At 39.0% G+C, this 13636-nt stretch overlaps 1 protein-coding gene across 1 annotated transcript in view; it reads right to left on the reverse strand.

Annotated features, from left to right (window-relative positions):
* LOC113233394 (zinc finger protein 704) overlaps positions 1–13636 on the reverse strand; it is a 52197-nt gene that overhangs the window by 5197 nt on the left and 33364 nt on the right. The gene's annotated exons all lie outside the window — the stretch shown is intronic.

Raw genomic sequence — 13636 nt, forward strand, 5'->3', positions numbered from 1 at the left:
TCTAGTTGAGATGATGAAGAGTACAAAAAAACCAAGAAACCGCTTTACCAGTAACTATTTTTTAAGTGTCAGTTGCAACGGCAAGACAATAATTGATACAGAAATGTAACTTTATAGAAAATAGGAGTCGAAACAATTTGTTAGACATTTCGAACGAAGGTTTACAAAATGTTGACAAGACGGTTTGATTTGCACGGGCGGAGTAGGGCGGAGCGCTTGCCAAAGACTCTGCAACGACCTTCTATTCAATGCCATGTTATTTTTGCTACCCGCCCGCGCCCGGGCTAGCTACTGTCCTGTTGCTAACTTGTCCAACTAAATATAGCTCTTTACAAATATACACTTGACTAATACTGAGAACGACTCCACCTTCCGTAACTCGTCATTTATTGTTTAACCAGAGATATGATTTACATTACAATTTATTGTATAAATTTCATACCATCTTCGCCCTTTTTATATGCTTACTGTATTACTACTTACTGTATTAGTACTTTCATGACGAGCTATACGCCTACACAGAAAAGGATCAATTAGGAAGTTATCATTGCGTTGTTTTATAACTCATGGACAACAATCCGGTCTACAAAGCTAAAGCTGTAGGTACTCGTAGTGAAGTTCACCACGATTTCTTAAATGTTAGAGTTGTGTATGGCATTTAAGAGAAAATGTTATAGTATGGCGACGCCAAATTCTTTAAATAGGTTAAGTATGCACAAGCTGTGGCAGGTAGTTGTGAATTTTGGCGGTTATGCGGTCTCGCCTGCGCGTAGTTGCGGACATACATCTATAATACCAAGTGCATCGAAAAGTAGGTCAGGTCACGCGAGAGGTAGGGGCGTGCGGAGTGCGGGGCGCCGCAATCTGGGTCGCAGCACCACGGCCAAGGGTGGTCTGCGAAGGTTGCGCTCCTTTGTCTCTCCAACACCTAACAGCCCAATTAAATCGACAGTATCGCTGCAACGGGACCTTAATTCCCTTGACAATATAATATGAAAAATCTTCAAGTTATCAGAGGGGCACTCCCCGTTCGTGGTTTCACCGAAATCAGCTTCCTCGGAAACTGAAAGCGGTTACAATGAAATGTTGTCATCGGATCGGTGTCAACGCGTGAATCATACGTAGCTAGCTAATGACATGATATACTGCGATAACACCTAGTTTGTAGACTTCTTGGAGTCGGAATTATTAATAGATTTTTTCGTGTTGTAATAACTGTAAGTAGACAAAGAAAAATCCTGGTAAGTTTCTCTATATGGATTCTCTATTCAGGTGGTTGTTTGTTGGTTGTCCTTCGAATCTCCCACCGGATCGATACACCGCCAGGCCATCACCCGCTCCACCGCTCTGTCATTGAGCCCCTATAGCCTTGCCGTTATTTCTGGAAACATGCCCTTAACGAAGCCTTAAGAACGTGAAATCAGAGTCTGATTGTGGGAATTAATCAAAAGTGTGACGCGTGAGTGTCAGTTCAAAATGTCCGACTACTACAATACATTTTCCTTTTCTGCGGTGAAGGACTCTCTGAAAATTGATTAGTATAATCGTGTAAACAAGTTACTTAACGTCTCTACATTAGTTGTTCTTGAATGTACCTACATGTGGTGATATATTGATATGGAGCTGCTTAGACCGTGGGATACGATAACATTCTCTAAAATACTCCAGTGGCCATGTTTCCACTCATTATCTTTGTCTGTTTTTGTAATGTGTGATGAATTGCATTTCGTTATCTGACCATCTCAAGGTGATACCGTTAAAGCTTAATTACTTACATAAATATAGGTAGTAGCTTTTCATATTGAAAATTGCGCCTTTCTCTGGCTGTGGCGGGCGGGGGTTATGGTGCGGGGAACGGGGTGGGTTCGTTTTAGGAGGGAGACTCCCTTTATTGCACCACTGACCTACTTTCAGCATTCGATAAAGTAGATATACGAAATTTTGGTATAGCTATGAGCTTGTTTTGGTTTCGACAAGTGAAGTTTATGCCACATTTATTTAAAGCATCATTTAATATTAATTGTAATATTTGATTTTGATTTAGAGAGTAACTTTGGTGTAGGTAATATGAAAAAAAGACGTAATTATTATAAGAAACTCATATTATCAGTAAAGTAAATAAGATATTTACTTGTATAAATTAGCATAAAAAATAGACAAAGGATTAGATAATGCGATGGTGCGTACTAATTAGATGGTGCGTACGCGTTTGTTTCCTGTGGGATTATATGAGCTTCATATATTATTCTGTATACATATTTTTTAAATACATTGTATGTAACTAGCACATAAACTATAAAAAGATGGTGACGCGATTTAGACTAGCGCAGAACGACCCTTGAGCTAGCTCATGTCCCTGACTAGTGTAAGCCTGTGTGCTGTCGGAACGCTTACACGTGCCGCCCAGTTGCAATGTGTGCACGGTGCAGTGGTATTGCATCTCCCGCTGTTTGTGTGGGTGTATTCCGATAGGTGTTTGTTTGGGCGAGGGAGCTGGCGACCCAGTTTCTCTAAAAGTAGCTTCAGTCAGAAATCCAGAAACATTTATCTGAACTGCGTAACTGTGGTTTGTTGCTTTTGATATTTGGAAAGTGGGGACCACTTAGATGCACGTGTCGCGAGGGGGAGACCGTGACACACGGAAGAGGATGGAGGGCGAGGTATTGCATGTGCAATAATACAGCAAGCTGGTTGTTTCTAGCTCGTCCCAGTTTCGCCGGCCGGCGGCGGCATGCTCTGAATTTATGGCCATTTATTGACGCCAGCCAACTCGGTGTTTATAAAGCTGCGAATGTTAGATCTTGTTGTTCATTTCGTCGTATATTAATTCGCTGCACTGATGGATACCACTAGAGCGAATTTCAGGTGCTAGGGTTTCGAGTTGCTGCGGTTGTAGCAAGCCGATAAATATCTTATAGTTGGAAAAGCTGAGTGAGAACGAATCGAACAACGGTATTGTTTATACTGTACCTAACGCAACTAACAGTTCACAATATAGAGTTTAGTTCTAGACAAAAAATGCAATAAAGTGTGTAGCTAGCTGTGCATGACGATGCGGTAAAGCAGCTCACCCTAGGCAAGCGCGCAGTCAACATCGGGTAATGTAACTGTTCCTATTCCATTTACGTGAGACTATATACTTTTTACGAAGTAACGCAATTTGTAATGCTTTCGCAAGGCCGATTTTGCTCTTAAAGTCATTAAAGTACTTTACCTTTACGATTCGTTTCAATGGCATTTATTTGTTCACGTTCAATCTTTTACTAGACGAATGGTGACCATTTAATTATATTTGTGAGTACAAAGAACAGCTATGAAACAAAAACAACTAAGTTAACTAGTTGACTTATAGAAAATTTCACAACGGGAACTTCCATCAAGAAAATAATTACCTACTGCGTTCTAAGTTTTTACACAAATGTGTGTTGGGTAAATGTAAATTCTAGCACAATGTTGTAAGGTCGACACTCGAGTAATCCTTCCGTATGTAAAACTAACCGGCACAAAACGCCGCCGGTTTGTTGTTGCGCCGTCTCGCTCTACCGCGAATCGCGAGATGATATTGATTTGTTTTCATTGCGTCTCGTTTTTCCTTGTAAGCGGGCATAAGTCGGTCTCACGAGCGTGACCTTCTCCTTATTTACTTGACGTAGGCAGCGAGATAAGTTGTTTTCCTGTCATCTCGCTCTGGCGGGTGGCAGTGGAATCTACTGTGTGCTGCGTATGCCGGCGTCGTCGTCGCAGCTACTGCTTTCTAGTGTGCGTATCTCATACTGATGACGACAGTCAAGCCTAACATAAAACTGACGTAGACGAGCGTTAACTGACTTTTTGAATTTTTTTATTTATTTAGTGTTTGATCATTAAATCAAATTGAACAGGATAACCACATTAGAAAAGCAATAGGTACATTAAAAATCAGTTAATAGAATCCAAACAGATAAGAAAACCAAACAATGATATATATTTTGATAATATATAAGTATAATTAATAAACAATCCGAAAAATATCAACTGAAATGAAATACCCAATTATAAATCGAATGACAGTTAAGCTCACAAAACAATGCTAGACACTTTTTTGAACAGTAGGTACTATAAGTAGGTACAAGTATGCTGCGGGAAATGTAATGTAATCGATTTTAGGTAAAGAAACACGAATACAATATTGGTAATTAAATTTAATTTTCACGTGTTTATGCAGTAGTCTCTACACTAAATGCTAACTTTAGCTAATCCAGGAACTGTACTATCGCTCGTCTGCGAAGTCACACTCACACACGCAAGATAAATTACATCGCACTACTTTGCCGTTACAATAGATTTTTACACGATAGGCCTGTTGCTCAGTTGCTAAGGCCTTTTCATTCGGTGTTATGATAAGTTATGATAATGGGATAAGCATACTGAATTTAAATCGCAATATCTTTATAACATTAATGACGCATTTTGGAAAGGTTGCCAGATGATAATATTTTAGTCATGACGGTATTATGTCATCATTAAAGATCTTCCTCTTGTTTTGGACAAGAATTTAATATACTTGCAATTCGTTTTTATATATGTATATTCGTTTTCAAACATTTCTAACACAGAACGCCAGTTACTGTAACTAACTTATCAAGTCTACTCCTATTCCAAACAAAGAAATGTTTCGAGTTTATTCATTGGGGGTTTTTTTAAATTATTTTATAGATAACTTGATAAAATGTAAGACACGTAAGTTACGTCATATATTCATGTGCTGACTGGTGATTTATATGCTTAAACGATCTTTGAAATTATATTCTTGAGACTAAATATTAATTTCCAGCTCATTGTCGTATTTCTAGGGATTTAAAGCGTCTCTAAACGTTCGATGGATTTTAAAAAGTGAGTAACGGATCGTGACTGTAAACTCATAAACAGCTCCTGAGTTGTGTTTTGAATGCATTTGGTACTGGGGTGGATGATCACGTGCCTGGCCTCGGTGCTATGGCTTTCAAAACATGCTTTGTCGAATGCTAACGTGTTTACAAATAAACCCTACTAACACGTTGTTTCTAAAAAAGGCTTAGACATTTCCGCACAAGATAAGACAAAGTGATAACCGACCGTTAAGTTTGAATTTTAATATTGACAACGGAAGAGATATAAAACCGAACGGGAATTTTAAGGGAGACTTTGTTTTATGCAGGTATTACGAGTATTATGATTTGTTTACGTTTTCAAAACTACCATTACGTTTTGTACAATATTTAAGAGACAAAGAGAGTATAGAGCACCGAGCTTCAACATTCCATAACAAAGAACATGGTCCTCATTGACAAAATATCGCAGTCACACAAAGAATTAGATGAGACAGCATAATGCAGTGTAGAGCGAGAGGGCATCAATCGCCGTGCAACGTGCACCCCATGAGGCAAGGGACTACAGGTCACCGAACTGCCGGTGGGTTTACTTTACCCCCTCCAACTTACATCCATTCTTACTTATCCGTACGACCCCCTGTCGTTGCTGAATATTAAATCACCATGCCCTACACATTCGATATTTTTTGGTAAATTTGGCAAGATGGCAATATTTCTTAAAATCAGTCAACACAGTACAATGGAAAGAATAACTTGTTGGATTTGGGTCTAGTAGGTCAAGGCGCTTATTTGGAACAAAGATTGCTTCACATTAAATTAATAATTCAGACATTGAACAATGGTGATTAAGTCCATTTAGTTTGTTAATTTCTGAAACAAAGGTGTCGATGCCGATATACCTATCTACTTATAGGGCACGCGGAGCCTGCGTATCAAGTTTAACATAAACAAGAGGTCTATCCTACAGGTGGCGTCTTGGATGCATTGAACCCGGCCAAAACATTCCCCTCGGCCGCGCCCCCGCCCCCCGCTGCGGGCGATACACCCTCATCACTTCATGTTTTTCACTGCCTACGCCGCCATACGCACAAGCATAAACACATGAAAAATGCGGTGGCAAGAAACTACGCAGCGTTCATTCGCCTCATCTCATTGTGGGAATCACTATTGTATGATTCGATTGGGATTATCGAGAACAAACTTCGTCGCTTATACGCTCTTGGTCATATAGCCGCGACCATAATTAAATAATTAATTAATTTGGTATTCTCTTTATCATTTATATTTTGTCTTTGCCGCATTTGTTGATTGTTTTCTCAGTTTCTGACGTTTTGATTAGTACTTTCGATTTCGTTTCCACCAACGCCATCTATTGAATCGGTGTTTTTAAAAATTATGCAGCGAAAAAGAAGTTGTTTTATTATTAATTTGAGCTCATCTCAATAAGTTAATTAGGTGATTTTCCTTCAACGCGTGGTAGTAGTATGTGGTGATAAACAAAGTGGAGCACGTGCAACCGTGTCAAAGGTGAGGTGTCGACGTCATTCGACGTCGTTGGTGACGTTCGACGTGACTATGCGAATCACATACCGCTTGCAAAGAATTGTATGATCGAGTACCTAGAGCTATTAAACTAGAACTATTAAATAAATTGCGTGTTTATTAGCACAAAGTCCTATGAGCTGTTGTTCATAAGAATTTTCTCTTCTTATAGGTCGCATTGTGCGCTATGAATATCATGAAATTGGTTTACAAAATATCTGAAAGCTTGATCAACAAAATCAGCTCAATTTAAAAGTAAATATGGGATATACTTACGTATGTTGAGTTAACATACCAAACCTATAAATTATGGCATTTTAAGACAGCAATTTGGTTATCGACTTAAGAGTGCATATTGCATCAAAACCAGATATTGAGAGTATATCGTGAAGCCACGTGAGTCACCGCGTGAGGGAAGGCCGGTGTGATGAATCGGGCGGTCGCCAATCGAGCTTTCCTGGTCACCGACCTCTGCAGGTTCTGACTTGTTACAGTTTCACTTTTTCTTCTCTGGTCCCCGGTCGACGATCAACCACTCCCTCACCACACCGCGCGACGTGTCTTCAAATTCCACTTCCAACCTCCTGCTGCGTTTTTATTTCTTTTTTACTCTCAACTTGCCGTCAGACGTATATAATACGGTATTTGACGTTTTATTGTGGAGCTTACTGGGACATCCCTGCAATGCACTCGTGTAAGCACAGAGTTATTGTTACTTATTTTCAAACAGTTTGTGCCCGGTTGAGGTAGTTCTGTTGTGGATGGTTGTCAATATGTATCGCAATTTTACAAGTTATTCTACAAAAATGAATCCTTGTCACGAAAACTTTACTACATTTAATAATATGTTTAAGTAGTGATATCCTTAGACTATGGAAACTAAAGGACATGATATGTTGACATATATAAATGAGACGTTATATGTATATGATGCATTTCGACGTCGAAAACATAAACATGTTATTGTCTTTGTTTAACTATTACGTGCCGTCTTAAGCCAAAAGAGATAGCATTACATTGGTCTGTGTCAAACACGGGAATCGAAAATACGTAACGTCATCTTAAATGCCAACCGTGTCCATTTCGCAGTACATGAGGTTCATGATACCGTTTGTCAAAGGCAAGTACATAAATTTTTTTTCATACTCGAAGGTGATATCACAATGGAAATTAACAGGAACCAAGGACAATCTACGTGATTTATAACTTCGCATATCGCGTCCGAAGAGAGCGAGGTTCTTTGGCAGCAATAAACATTATTTTACATACTTGTAAAATGGGGAGGCTGTTGAACCCCACGGGACTACTCATTATCGCGTCTGATGAACTCGCCGGCGAGCCATTGTTCCCGGTGATACCCGCTGGTGCATTTAACTATGTAATTTTTTTATTACCTCAATACATTCCTTTGCATCAGAACTATAATAAAACAATGCTATTTGTTTCGGTCATTCTTGATTATCCTCAGATATGTTAATGGAGCAGATAAGATTTAAAACACTTGACATATTACTTGTGTGACGTCAAGTTTAACGGTAGCTGATAGTCAATACTCTATGGATGGATGTAATAAAACGCGCTCCTATCTTGGAATGGAGTGAATAGAGCGGGTGTTCCTAAGATGTGGTGTATAAACATTTGAACTGTCAAGAACGGGCAGTGCCCCGGCCGTGGTGTCGTTGCCCTGCCGATGCTGGTTAAAAAAACGCAACGATTCTATTCACCGACGCCGCCGCCCCAAGATATACTATATTTATGCGTAGCAAATTAATAAATTGGCAACCAATTTAAGGTCGTACCCTAGTTATGATAAATCTTCCAAGTCAACAACTGGTAACAATAGAGACAAAAATAATTAATAGGTCAGACGCGAAAATTTTGCGTAGTTATTGACTACGAATATGAATTTTAGGCGACGGAAGATAATATCTGTGATAAAATGGATAAATTACCACCCACTGTGTAGTGGCATAACACTCACGTTATATCCTTTGTTTGTTTTAATTGTTCAAGGTGTGGAAGTAATTGCCCAATGTGGGCACACGGCGCTCCGTGGTAATACCCGAAACCGTCGCTGTTACTGATCTGTGATACACCGACCGGTGCAGACGGTTGGTCAATGTCTTCTTGCACGGTGTTTTTGACCGCACCAAGGACGTTAGGGTAACTGAACCTTATGGCGCCTACATGCAAATTTTTCGCCAATATTGTCCAATTAAGTACTATGAACAACAGTGCTGATATGATTATGGTGGAATTGTAGGAAAATAGCCCATGTATCTAATTCGACTGAGGGGTTATTAGAACGAGGGAGTGCAGGGCGATGACCTGTAGAGCGAGATAGAGCGACAACAACACTGAAGTTCGCGCGTTTCACTGTGGCGCTACCGGTGAATGAGGAAGACTCCTTTGTTCAATATTACTTTTTGGGCAATGAGACCCATTCGTTTTGAGTAGATATATGAAACAAACAGACACTTTTTACTTTCAACCAACAATAATTAGAAAATAATGAATACATGCGAAATGTGTCATCTACCGTAGTGCGTGGAAACAAAGGAGCTCAAAGCATGACGGGCTTACATTATGGGCACAACTGGGTCGTTTTGTGTACCTAACCCATTTTAGCAGTTGCACAACTCGATCCCGAGTACTCGAGTGGGCTATTACAGTAGTTCTAGTTACCCGATCAATAATTATCGAGCACGTCGTTTGTGGGCTACTGAACAGACAGCTTGTGGTATTTATGCTCCAATGACTGCGAACACAGGTACAGCCTAGTTCTCTTACTTGTGTGAATTTTTAAAAATAATTCCTTATATAAAATCTTACTTGTAACTACAAGCATCGTTGCATCGATTTACCTGTGTGTCAAGCTTTTTTTCCGTCCGCCCGTGTAAGCTATGTAAATAATACCGTAAAATTTGCCGTTGAAAATATCCCTCAATCAATTGAAATACAATATCAGTATCAACTCATTAGCATGCAGTTGAAGAACCTTTATATTGGTTAGTAACATTTGTATACGGAATACTCAAACGAGTATTCTTTTAATTATAATTAGCTTACAAAATGGCGGAATTTGACAACGAATGGGAACAATATAACGCGTGAGCGAGGTACACATTCACGACCTACATTGATAACGTAATCACGCGAAACTGACTACGTCGCTCCATTTTAGGGCTCAGTTCACTGTCAACAGATAGAGAACGGTCTTATATCATTTGAGTGGAATACCAAGTACCTAATTGGATAAATATCTATCTATTAATCGCTTGTTTAGATTTGCATAAATATTTATTTTCTAAACTGATAAAGGTTAATGAATTAAGCTCAAGTTTATAAAATAAAGGAACCCAAGTAACAGACCACCGTATAACTACCTATATCGAAACAGTTTTTCTTTTAAAACATTTTTTTTAAAACATGTTAATATATCACACCCTGTGTTTATGATTGGTGACAAATGTACTTTGAGTCCGGTTAAAGCTATGTGTAGTCTGATAATTGCAACCTGATTAGCAGCTGTATTTGATTTAAAATATGGAGAAGTACTTTTAAAAGCATTGTTGGGTATAAAAACGTAGTAACACAAGTGCGGTTTGTTATCGAACTATTATCACTGGGATTATGTAATGTGTTTTAAATTGTTGGACAAAGCCGCATGATGCGATGCCAGCGGCAGCCGGCCGGCCGGCGCGCGCGCAGCGGTGACGCGATGACGCGCGCGCTAGATTGCGGGTCAGGTCACTAACACTGCCGGATGCCCAATACCATCATAAATTAACATTTACTACAACGTGGGTTACGCACTGCTGATGCTATTTAATTCAAACTGATTATTTTTACAAGCCACGTTTATTTTATTACTATATGACAATCTACTGACAATCTATGTACATATGTGACAATAAATAAGGTGATCACGATACAGTAGAAATTAAAAGATCAGATTTAATTTACCAGATAATAGATTTGTAATGCTACTTGTGTCTAAAAACTATAAAAGAGACAATGAAAGTCGCTGACAACAAGTAATAAAGAATGCAAACAATGACCTTCAACAACGGATTTAATAAAGACATTATTAAATTATTTTAGATACACGGACGTGTCTTTGTGTGTCGCCTTATTCGTCAACTGGTCATACAAATGAGGCGGCCGGCACTAAATTGATTGCGCGTTAACAATTATCAGAAGCTGGTTGGTGGAGATCACGAATCGCGGTTGTCCATGCGCACTGAGCGTGCCATGGATGGTGAGGTGCGGGCGCGCAACCAGTTTCGCGCATGCCATTTGCGCTCCTAACTGTTTGCTGAGTGGGGAATGATCTGAGCGCTTCTAGTACCGCAATGTCTTCCGCGTTTTAATATAGCACGCGAAGGTCGGCCTATTATTTGGCCAGCTATTGCTAAATACAATACAGGAACTATGAAGCTTGACTAAGCAACAAGTAAAGTTTTTTCTTTACTGTCACTAACGGGCGTGCGTTTTTGGTAGTTTTTGTAATTAAGTTGTTACTATGAAACAGAGAAACGCAAACAGTTATTGCCAAGGTCTCGTAAAGGCTGCGCAAACAGCTGCCGTATTGGTGCGGTTGTGACGTTCACGTTGCGCACGCGTTCTCCTTCTCTCCTCACGTGAGTCCGACGACTGCATAATGTCTGTATTGTATCATAGAGACGATTAAAAGCATGAGTTAACACCTAAAAGTTAACACCTCAATCACATTTTCGTTATCTTATCCCTAACAAAATATATTTATATACTCCGAGAGGGTAGAGTAAATTACGTAGCTAATTATCTAAGCAATAACATCGACCATGAGCACACGGAAATCTCCTTTCGCAGATAACAATTGGCGTATTTTATCAGCAAATGATAATGTGGCCTTCGGTGTACTTGCCACCTTACGCGTTACGCAATCCACGCGAATCTTCCCGTTCGTAATCTGTTTAGTTTTGTATTATGCGTGCACTGCTTTTTGACAAACTAGTACGGTTTATAAAGTATTCTCCAACTTTTTTGCGAAATTACGAAGATTTTTCCTTTAGAAACAAAATACTTACAAGAAAAACTAGTCAACTGTTGATTAGCTGTACGATTAAACAATTGCTGTTTATTTAAATAACGCATCGACAATGCCATTGTTCAGATGGTGAATTAATATCACAATCCAAATGTCGTTTGTGAAAATACGGTAGTTATGCACTACGAGATTCTTCGATCTCGAATGCAGTGGCAGCTTCGAGAATTTTCTAAGAAGAAAGCATTTCTAAGAAGGAGCATTTTAATGGCCTCCAGTCTTGCCTCTAGCCTTGTGTTGATATAATAACCGTAGCCGTAACTATTTTTGAATCGCAAGTAACAATGCAGGCAATTGTCGAAGATTTTCTGTAATCGATTGCATTAGAGTTGATGTATAAGTTTACTTTCTATCACGTACAACTAACGATTGACTTGTGTAGAGCTGCTTGTACAGTAAATACAGCACTTATTATATAGTACAGAAGTAACAGTGAAAGGAACTCAAACTACTATTACATTACCAATTTTAGATGTTCCGATAAAAGTAACGCGCACTGGTTAAGAGTGGAGGCTGCAAGTGGAGTGACCTCGTTCCCAAATAGTTTCCGTATCGTATCCGTGTACAGCTGCAACTAAATCGGTTTTCCACACAGCTTCGATATCTGCCGCTAAAAACACGCAGTAGGTACTCGATTTGTTATTACAATTTGCAAAAATAGAATTGACTTTTGGAATCTACTAGTCTCTATGCTATTTGTAAAACTACACATAATAAGTTTTAGGTTACTGCAGCTTTTTCTGGTATCAAACTGGATTCAGCACAAATTGACGATTTTCAGCAATTATAAATGCAGTATGCACAGCTCTAGTTTATAGCTATATTTGTGCGGAGATTTTATTGCGAGGTTACACGTGCGCGTGTAAAGCCGATAAAGAAAACTCGTGTAAATTTCAGCGTCACTACTCCACACGCTAGTAGATTGCTATATAGTACTATTCATATTCTGGCGTCACGTTTCTAGAAGGTGTCTAAATGACGCTATCTACAAAACTATATATCCTATAAAAGACTAATAAATACATGATAAACTTCGTTGTAAAAACTTTTCGTTTTCATTTTTGTAGCATGCTGTACTGCCAATATTTGATAATGATTTTATTGATGACTCTGACCATTGTCAGAGTCATCAATAAAATCATTATCAAATACTGCATTCAGTAGTGTGTAACTGACATCAGTGGTATTTCAGGAATGAGAGAAATTTTAGGCACAGCCGGAAACCGAAGTATTTCCAAAATACTTCGGTTTATCTACCAATTTAATGTTAATTGAAATACAGAGGAATAACTAACGTGATATCCACATGTTACTTACTCAAAAGTGAAATCTTATAAAATGCGAGGAAATCTAAGTTAACAGCATTATTGTCCGTGAGATGGTGGTCACGTGAATAATGATTACAAGTAATAGAGGTAAGTTATAGGGGTAGAGTTAAGTAACTTTGCCGATCGCGTTGCTTGTGCACATATATAGTGTGATGCAACGCGCTTTGGATTGTTACGATAGTTGCGCCGACGTCATCGAGTAGTAGTAGGCGGTGCCGGCCGGTATGGGCTCAGTGCTTGTCTAACGCATTGCACTATCACTTAAACCTAATCAACTCATCACGCCTCACATATTATAACAACCCGATAAGAAATTTTATCTGTCGACACTATTAACGTTGAATTTCCGCATTACAATCAGAAGTTGCTTTGTGTCCGTCACATATAAGCCGGCTAATGCAATAATAATTACTGTGACTAATAATAGCTGCAGGCTGCAACATTTGCTAGTAATACGTTCTCGGAATAGAATTATGTAGCAAGGAACGGTAGGCGGCAAACATCACGACAAATGGACAAGCGTTATTGCTGTGCACTTTCCGAAGAACAAAGGGCCTCATGGGAAGTTATCGAGTCTAACATACTGACTGTTAGCATTATTAATTATTTAATATCGTGCTATGTCTATGCGCGTTATGTGTAAAATGTAGTGTCTAATTTTAATATAACAATGTATGTTAATGAGGTTCACTATAAGGTAAGCTCCTCTTATAGATTATTCAAGGATCATACGAATGTGTGGGTTATCCAAATATATACATCTATATATAATAGATGTTTGTATTGCATGCAGAAAGCTCGCAAGGTCTCTGCTTCGCTCTAATAGC

This window comes from Hyposmocoma kahamanoa, unplaced genomic scaffold (genome assembly GCF_003589595.1).
Source record: "Hyposmocoma kahamanoa isolate Upper Pololo Valley unplaced genomic scaffold, ASM358959v1 78, whole genome shotgun sequence".
In the NCBI taxonomy this organism is placed as follows: Eukaryota; Metazoa; Arthropoda; class Insecta; order Lepidoptera; family Cosmopterigidae; genus Hyposmocoma; species Hyposmocoma kahamanoa.